This window comes from Mus caroli, chromosome 5 (genome assembly GCF_900094665.2).
Source record: "Mus caroli chromosome 5, CAROLI_EIJ_v1.1, whole genome shotgun sequence".
Lineage (NCBI taxonomy): Eukaryota > Metazoa > Chordata > Mammalia > Rodentia > Muridae > Mus > Mus caroli.
The window spans coordinates 85,641,241-85,650,347 of record NC_034574.1 but is presented as its reverse complement, the minus strand read 5'-3'; the positions used below and the strand labels follow the sequence as shown (position 1 = coordinate 85,650,347).

General features: G+C 40.6%; 1 long non-coding RNA gene across 1 annotated transcript in view; it reads right to left on the bottom strand.

Annotated features, from left to right (window-relative positions):
• Positions 1-5,034: 5,034 nt before the first annotated feature.
• Positions 5,035-9,107, bottom strand: part of LOC115031134 — a 12,457-nt gene continuing 8,384 nt past the window's right edge. Inside the window, exon 4 of the long non-coding RNA XR_003836756.1 lies at positions 5,035-5,746. This is a non-coding gene — a long non-coding RNA (uncharacterized LOC115031134). The remainder of the gene's footprint in view (positions 5,747-9,107) is intronic.

Here is a 9,107-nt window from a genome sequence, read left to right as displayed (position 1 = left end):
AAAAAAAAAAAAAAAAAAAAAAAAAAAAAAAAAACAACAACAAAATACAACTGTTCTCAAAGCCAGCCTGGTCCTTCCCACGCCCTCATCCCAGCCTCTCTTGCCTTCTGCTTACTTCTTCTGCCTCCCAGTTTTGTCCTGGAGAATGTCATAGTTTCCTATCAACAGCTAAGGGGGTCAAGGGTCCTTTGGATTCTTTGGAGCTCTACAACACAGACTTTTCTTACTACTGCTAAGATTCTCAAAGCCTCTGCCTTCTTATTAAAAGTTAAATCATTCTCACAATCTGCCAGTGTTGGCTCCAGGGACTTTTATACAGTCACACATAACTTAATGATGGAGATAAATTCATTTAGGTACTATTGTCACTGTGCCAACCTCAGAGTATGTATGCGCATAAAGACCACTCAGACATTGCTGGGTGGTGTGATCTACAGGACTTGTCCTACATGTGACCTGTCACTTACTCACTGTCACGTAGCACAAGACTGTTAGGGAAAGTGCCAGGTCTGAGTTCAGGAGGAAAACAGCCTCACCCCACCACAGAGGTGTGTGCCTCAGCTAAGCAGCTAGTAGAGTCTTCATCAGTCATGAGTTCTAAACTGTTGCATCCACCCCGAACAGCAGGAAAGACGCAACACCACATTGTCCTTCTTCAAGCAGGTTTATTCAAGAACACTTTGCATTGCAATGCAGGAACGGGAATCCCCCCCCCCAACAACCCTGGGGCACACCTTAAATACCCTACTGACTCCTCCCAATCACCCCAGTCACGTAATGGCAGTCCATTGGTTCGTAGCAAATGATGACACCTCAGGCGAGCTGACGAGGCATAGCGTCTGCGCAGTGCAGGCAGCAGGGATGTGGCTAAGTCTAAGGTGATGAGGAAGTCAGGCACAGGTCATGAGACCTGGCAGCCGTCCTGGGCGCCATCTTGGGGCGGCGGCTGCACCCGCTCCTCACACTAAACTGAGGCTCAGAAGAAAAGTAGGTGGGAAAGGGTCCGGGTGAAGCCTGATGCTTGGAAACTGTGGAGATATAAACACCTTCCAGTGTGGTCAAATCTAGACAGGAAGGAATACCAACCAATACAAAACTTTTGTATTTCTTTCAAAGCTTATGTGTAACCCTCCAAAGCCATAGCTTTGCTCAACCTGAAAGGCGAGGTTATATGGGGGCTGGAAGCAGATGCCTAGGTGGCAAATGCTCACATGAAACGGTGGAACTTCGGGTCCTCTGAATGGCCTAGCAAGCACTTTAGCAACTAAGCTGTTTCCCAGCCCCAAGGTTTAAATTTCTGATAACTGTATATGCCATTACTGCCTACATTCTGGAATCACTATACAAATCTTGTACAATCCAGCTTTGGAACCGTGTCTGTTCTGTCCATTGAGGAGGTCCTGTAGTTGAGTTGAAATGACCCTCTACGAAGGTACTGTTATATATTGAACTCATGGATATCCTGGATCTCTCACCTCTGACCTCCAAGAAACTCATCCACCTATTCTTCAAATACATGCAGTGCTTGAGAAGAGAGTAGCTGGGAAACAAGTGTCTTTGGGGGCATTTCCAGTTCTTTGTATCCCATGGAAATGGCTGAGAAGCCTGCATTTCATGTCGTCCCCTTAGTCAGAAGTCTAAGAGGAGAGTCTTAAGGAGTATAAATAGGCTGTGTGCTGTATCAGGAAGATATCAGGATTCTGTGTGATCCCGAATTAGTATTCTATTCAGATCCTGAGCAAGGAACATTGCCAGCAGCTGCAGTGCACTCTGGGAGAAGGTGGTGATGATGGATGGTCCCCAGTGCATGCCATTTTCCTCTTCCTTCTCCTCAATGGCACTCTCATCCTCTATTCCTAACCCTTTGCTACTTAAAATGTATTCTAAAGACACAGAGCATCAGAACCCCTTGGGAGTTTGCTAGAACTTGAGCCCTCGTGTGCCCAACTGCACTCAAACATGGTTTTGATGCAGAACCACCTTTGAGCTGGGTGCATAGGTGTGAAGAGTTAAACTGGCTGGCCTGTCTTCCAAGCTGAGCCAGAGACCAGCCTTTTCATAATGCTCTGTCAGTGTAGTGTAGTTGGTATTTGGACTCTGCTCCTAGCCCTGATATCCATACACTTGCATTTACAGAACAGTGTCACTGGTACACTTTCTCAGATGATTGGTATGTCCTGAGATATTCATGTTTGATTTTTGGACAGTTACCTTGCTTGGAGTGTCCTGTCTTCCGAGATCATGAAGATGCTAGGGGAAATGTAATTAAAATAAAAATCTCTGAGGCTGGGGATTTAACTCAGTCTTAACCAACTAAGAGAAAAAGATTTACTAGTACAGGAGCCCTGGGGCAATGAGAAAGGAAACCGTTTTATTAGTGAATAGGCATTACACTTACAAGGAGCAGCACATGTAATCTACTTGGGAGCCTGCAAAGACAGAAGGGAATCCAACCCAAGCAGTAAACTCCCCACACACATCTCAGGTAACACCTGCCAGCATCATTAGTCCCATACCTGGTCATTGTGCTGGCCGTCTGTGATAGCTAATTATTTCACTCCAAAGGAACAACAACAAAAAAAGGTAGTTATTAAATTTAGAGCCAGTACCTGACAAGTTAGGCTCCTGGGGTCTCCCACAGAAATTGGGAGACGGGACACTACCATTTCTCAATGTTCTGTTTCAAATAGTTGGTTCCTAGTTCCTCCAGAAAAGACATGTCTGGGTTGTAAAGTCAGCCAAAGACTTTTCAAAGGCTCTTAAGACTTGCATACACCTTACAAGGTAAAGAAGGTCATTGTGATTACAGTCTGTCTGTCTTCTTGCCTTTCATTCCCCCCTTCTCTCCTCGTTCCCTTCTTCCCCTTTTCTCCATGTAACCCAGACTGGCTTCAAACATGTTTCATTCATCCTGCTCCTACCTCCTAAGTGCTAGGATTACAGGCATGTGCCACCATAATCAGCTGCAAGATTGCTAAAGTGGATTCTCTAAGAAAAGTCAGAAATAGGGTGTGAGCATAAAGGAGATTCTCTGTCTCTATGGCACCAGTGTCTTAGTCAATGTTCTCATGCTGTGAAGAGACACTATGATCATGGCCACACTCTTAGTAAGAATAAAGCGTTTAATTGGGGCTGGCTTACAATTTTAGAGGTTTAGTTCAACATCATCATTATGGCAGGAAGTATGGGGACATGCAGGCAGACATGGTGCTGGGGAAGTAGCTGTGAGTTCAACATCCAGATCTGCAGGAAGCAGGAGAGAGGAGAGGGAGAGAGAGAGAGAGAGACAGGGAGAAAGATGGGTTTGGCTTGGAATTTTGAAACCTCAAAGCCCATCCCCAGTGATACACTCCTCCAACAAGGCCATGATCAAACCAGCACAGTCAGTCAAGAGGGTCTCAAGGGAGGGATTGAAAAGAAAACGACAATTAGACAACACTATAACATGACTTCAGCCAGTTCTGAAGCTGAATCAGATTTATTTTTTCCAGTCTGCTTTTGTATCATTCTAGGTACATACAAAGAATATGATCAGTCCCAAGGCATAAACAAAGTAATCAAGTAACAAACAAGGCAATAAACAATGTCCTGTGGTCACTGTGTCTAGGAGTTTATCAGGATGACCAAGATACAAGGAATACAATACCTTGAGCCTACTTGCTTGTCCTAGCCCAGTGTCAAATTCCTCCCTCAGCCTACTTCTGTGTCCTGGCCCAATGTCAAATTCCTGCCAAATTCCTAGAAGCAGCCCCAAAAGTTCTTCACATCTCCCCCTTTTTTATTTCATAAACAAGACTGCGCCTGTCTTAGGTTGTTCTGACAAGAATGCCTTCCTTACCCGTCATGGAATAAGCATTATCAAAAGCAATGCTATTCTGTCTTAGGTTGGTAAGGCTCTGTGCAGAATCTTACCCGTCATTGGCTGCCAGCCTGTTAAATTAATGACTCTGTCTGAAGATCTGTTTTTTAATTTCAAGCTATGTATTTTGGCTGCCAACATGTTGATATAGTTAAAGGCAAGTTTTATCACAATGGGCAGGAATAAAAGTATTCCCAGGACAAGAAGGACCAACATGATCAAGCTATATATGCCATTTTTTTTAAGATGTATTTATTATTATATCTAAGTACACTGTACTCTTCTGGTGTCTCCAGATGCACCAGAAGAGGGCGCCAGATCTCATTACGGATGGTTGTGAGCCACCATGTGATTGCCGGGATTTGAACTCAGGACCTTCTTAAAGCTTGACCAAGATGGAAATACTGACCTTAAGCCACAAACAATTTTATCAGCAGTGTCCACAGCACCAAAACTCAGCAAAGCAGCATTCTTTAAATTCATAATCTTGTTAGGAAAAGTTAAAACATCCAGAGAAGTGTTATACTTATGCCAAATACTCTGCAATTGTCTGAATTTTCTCTCATTTATAATGACTGTCATTGTATATTTTAGAAGTAACACAAATCCATTGGTATTTGTCATGGCACTCGAGATGGCTCCTTACTTTTAAACTCTAAACCTCCTCTCCAGTAGTTTGAATAGTATCATAAAGAGCATCAGTTCATTATTCCAAATGTCTATCTAAATCTTCTTGTGTACTCATAACATTAGTAACATTTTTTTTGCTAAATGATTAACAAAATTAGCTGTCTTAATTTCTTGTGTCAAAGCAATTGCAGAAGCAGAGGTGCTAGCTATTAATGTAATCAGAGCTACCGTACTGGCAATAATCAAGCCCACTACCCTCTTGCTTCTACTTAAAACCTGGCTCATTTCTTCCAATATATGCAAGCTCTTTTCAGAATACCAAGTCCTGTCATACTCACAAGCAATAAAACAAAAGCTGGTTGATAGACCACTATAACAGACATGCCAGATTTCAACACATTAACACAATTAGAAAGTGTACAAATCAACACAACTTACATTAAATACTGTAGAAGAAACTAAAGTAATTTTAATGTGACCAATTAATAAAAGACTAGGAGCCTTAATACATGTATATTTGTTTGAAATCAAGATCCTGTCCCAGTTTTGTCTATTGCCAACGTAACTTCATAGAGAGCTGCAGCCAACTTCCAAATATGTCCTTGGAAATGTCCAGAACCTAGTTGTCAAAGATCTATGGATATCTCCTTTTGTACAAGGTTTGACTCATTCCCTGCCCAATCAACAAATCACATATTATTGAAAAACATTAAACCACATTGGGGATTAATTATAACATTCTCTCCATTTTAACAATGTTGTTAAGTCAGTTCCACATTCTTGGTGGGCTCAGACCTACAAAGTCATATCTCATGAGGATCAGGGGTAGACCCCTCATAATGTTTAGACATGCCCATCTCTGTGCCTTGAGTTACAGTTTGTGAAACGTTTTTCTTCCAAATTTGAGTGAACACAGAAACACGTCCATCATTCATACTATTCTTCACAAAGCAAACTGGAGCTCCATCATCAAATGCATTGAAAGTCATGGTCTTATTATAAGTTGACTCCCCTTTTCAGGGAGATCCAAGAAGTTAAGCATTGTTACTGGTCATGAGAATCTTCAGTCTGAACCACACAGCTGGATGTATCAGTGATGATCAGGGAACATAGGCCCAGTAGACGTCACTGTGTGCAGGAACTATCATCGTCATCGTGGTCATCATCATCATCATCATTAAGGGAATTAGCATGAAGGTAGGATTGTTCCATTTGTCCCATCAGCCTTTCTGGCAGCCACTGCACCCCATTTTCTTCCTGTGAAAAAACACATATGTGCCTTCGTCCCCATATGAGTACAGAGTCATTAGCCTGTCATAGAATCCTTCTATTTCACTGAAGCATATGTAGTGGAAGTATAAAGATGCCAAAAATGTTCAGCAGTTGAATGTCCATGAACATCCAAATTTAAAACTTTTAAAATAAAAAGAGCATGATTTAAATAGTTTTGTGGTACATGGGGATATAACTCCCCCTTTTTTTTATTTTATAAAGATATCATTTTAAAGTTCCATGAGCCTGTTCCACAAAACCTTGTCCTTGAGGATTTTAAGTAATCCCAGTAATATGGGTAATATTAAATTGTTGGCAGAAATTCTCAAATGCTCGACTACAATAGCCAGTTCCATTATCTGTCTTAATCTGATTTAGAACACCCATCATAGAAAAACAACATAGGCAATGACATTTTTCGCTGCTTCTCCTGTTTAAGCAAATGCAACAAGAAAGCCTGAGAAGGTATCAATAGTCACATGTACATATTTTAATTTTCCATTATCAGAAATATGAACAACATCCATTTGCATTAATTGATTAGGTACAAACCCTTAAGGATTAACACCATTATGTGGTACAGGAAGAAATTGAGGACACTGAGGACAAGTCTTTACAATTTGACATGCACATTCTCTAGAAATACCGAATTGTTGTCTCAAGCTATTACTATTTTGATGATGTAAAGAATGAGAATGTTTGGCTAATGGTTCCTGTGTAAGGCCTATAATCTGCCCAGTATATATACAAATCTGCTGTGGCAATGACCTCACTAAGGGGTCTGCACAATCCAGAATGAGCTCTTAAATGTCCTGTAAATTGTAGAACAGTGCACTCTCTTAAATTGAGTTGTAATTAGATAAATAATTGCAAAATTTGAGAATTAACAGTATCTGCTGGGAGTGGTGGCACACGCCTTTAATCCCAGCACTTGGGAGGCAGAAGCAGGCAAATTTCTGAGTTTGAGGCCAGCCTGGTCTACAGAGTGAGTTCCAGGACAGCCAGGGCTATCTATACAGAGAAACCCTGTCTCAAAAAACCAAAAAAAGAGAGAATTAACAGTATCTAAAAGAGGAACAGTCTCAAGCAATTGCAAACCATGAGCTACATATAGGCTTTCAGTATACAAATTAAAAGCTTGATTTTTCAACATTTCAAAGACAGTGGCTACAGCACATAATTCACCTATCTGTGCTGAAGCGGGGAGAAACTCAAGAGAATGAACATGTGATCCAATCACATATGCTGTCTTCCCATTAGATGAGACATCTGTGAATACAGTGAATTCTCTATGGGCTGCATGCGTAAATTTACAGGGAATACAAAGCATGCATAGAGGCAAGTTGTAACAACTTGTCGTTTGGATAATGATTATCAATTTTGCCTGAAATGTTTGCACATGCAATAAGACAAATATCAATATTCTGCAATAACCAATTTAATTGCTGTTTGCAATAAGGAATAAATATTTTAGGAGGTTCTTTCCCAAAATACTTTCATGATTCTATCCTACAATTCTGTATTGGCATAGCAACAGCTTCATAATAAAGCATTAAAACTGGGAAATGAAGAAAGATTTCTCAACTTTCTGCTAAGCTCTTCGTCCCTCATCAGTTAATTGCCAAGGGGAATTAGGATTTGTGTTCCCCTTGAGAATATCAAGCAGAGGTTTAAGTTCTCTTGTGGTAATCTTAAGATGAGGTTTTAGCCAATTAACATCTCCTAACAGCTTCAAAAATCATTTAAAGTAAGTAAATTATCTTTTATCATTTGAATTTTCTGTGCCATAATTTGTTTAGGATATAACTGATGTTCCAAATATTAAAAAAGGATATTGTCTTTGAATCTTTTCTGGAGCAACAACTAATCTCCAAGATTTTAAAGCTTGATGTCTAAGAGCAAAGGCTTGTAGAAAAACTCCTTTCAGAAGGATCAGCTAATAAAATATTACCCATATAATAATATACACAGAAGAATTCAAAATCCTAACCTCTTATATTGAAGCAGCAACAATTTTTTGACATAATTTAGAGCTATTAGCCATTCCTTGAGGCAAAACTTTCCAATGATATTGCTTTGTGGGTTCTTTAAAATTACAAGCAGGCACACTAAATGCAAACCTTTTATAGTCATCAGGATGCAAAGGAACAATCTTTTAAATCTACAATAATTTTGTGTGTATTTTTTGGAATGGCAGCTCCAGCAGGTAAGCCAGGTTGTAATGCTTCCAAAGTTCCAGGGTTTCATTAATCTTTTGTAAAGCTTGCAATAATCTCCACTTGCCTGACTTTTTTTTTCCTTAATTACAAATATAGGTGAGTCCCATGGGGAATTAGAAGGCTCAATGTGGCCAGCTTGCAACTGCTCCTGTACTAGTTGTTGAGCAGCCAGATTTTTTTCTGAAGAGACCACTGAGTCACTCATACAGGGTCATCACTTTTCCAAGTAATTTTATCTGTAGGGAGGGCAGGCTTGTCAATGGTGTCCATTGACAATACCCTACACCTGTTTTTCCTTTTTCAGGGGTAACTATAATGGGTTCTAATTCTCCCTGATTTTGCTTTCCTAATCCTGGTTAGGTAAATAGCCACAATCAGACATTCGATGTGTAACTTTGCTATTGACTGTATAAAAGGACTCCCTTGTCCTTCATTATATCTCTTCCCCATAAATTAAAAGGCAAATTAGAAACGACGTAAGGTTTAAAACATCCCTGGTGGCCTTCCTCACCCTCTCAATGTAAGAGACCACTGCTTTGCTCAGGACTCTGACTTTGCCCTGTCCCTTATAATTGAGTAATGGTCATTGTTTTAGGCCAAGATTCGGGCCAATGAATAGAAAGTATTACAGATATATCTGCTCCTGTATCCAGCAGCCCTGTAAAAATTTTTTCCATTTATTCTTAAAACTGACTCAGGTCTTTCAGCTTTTTTCATCTGGACCCAATGAGCATCTGAAGAACAAAATCCTCTGGATCCTCGAACATTAGTTTAACCTTATTTTTTGACATAACCAACGGTTTAAGGAAAATTGAGCAATTTCTCTGTCCGGGTAGAATGACAGAAATATGGGTAGGTAAAGAAGTCATCATTTTAATTTCTCCGGTACAATCTGCATCTATAACTCCTGGTGCAATCATCAATCCTGCCATAGTGGCAATAGCGGGCCATATATTCCAGTAGGAAGAGCCTGCATCCCCACCTCGGGAGTTAATATGGTGTAGGTAGCAGGACTGAAATCCAGCCGGACGTGGTGGCGCATGCCTTTAATCCCAGCACTTGGGAGGCAGAGGCAGGCGGATTTCTGAGTTCAAGGCCAGCCTGGTCTACAAAATGAGTTCCAGGAT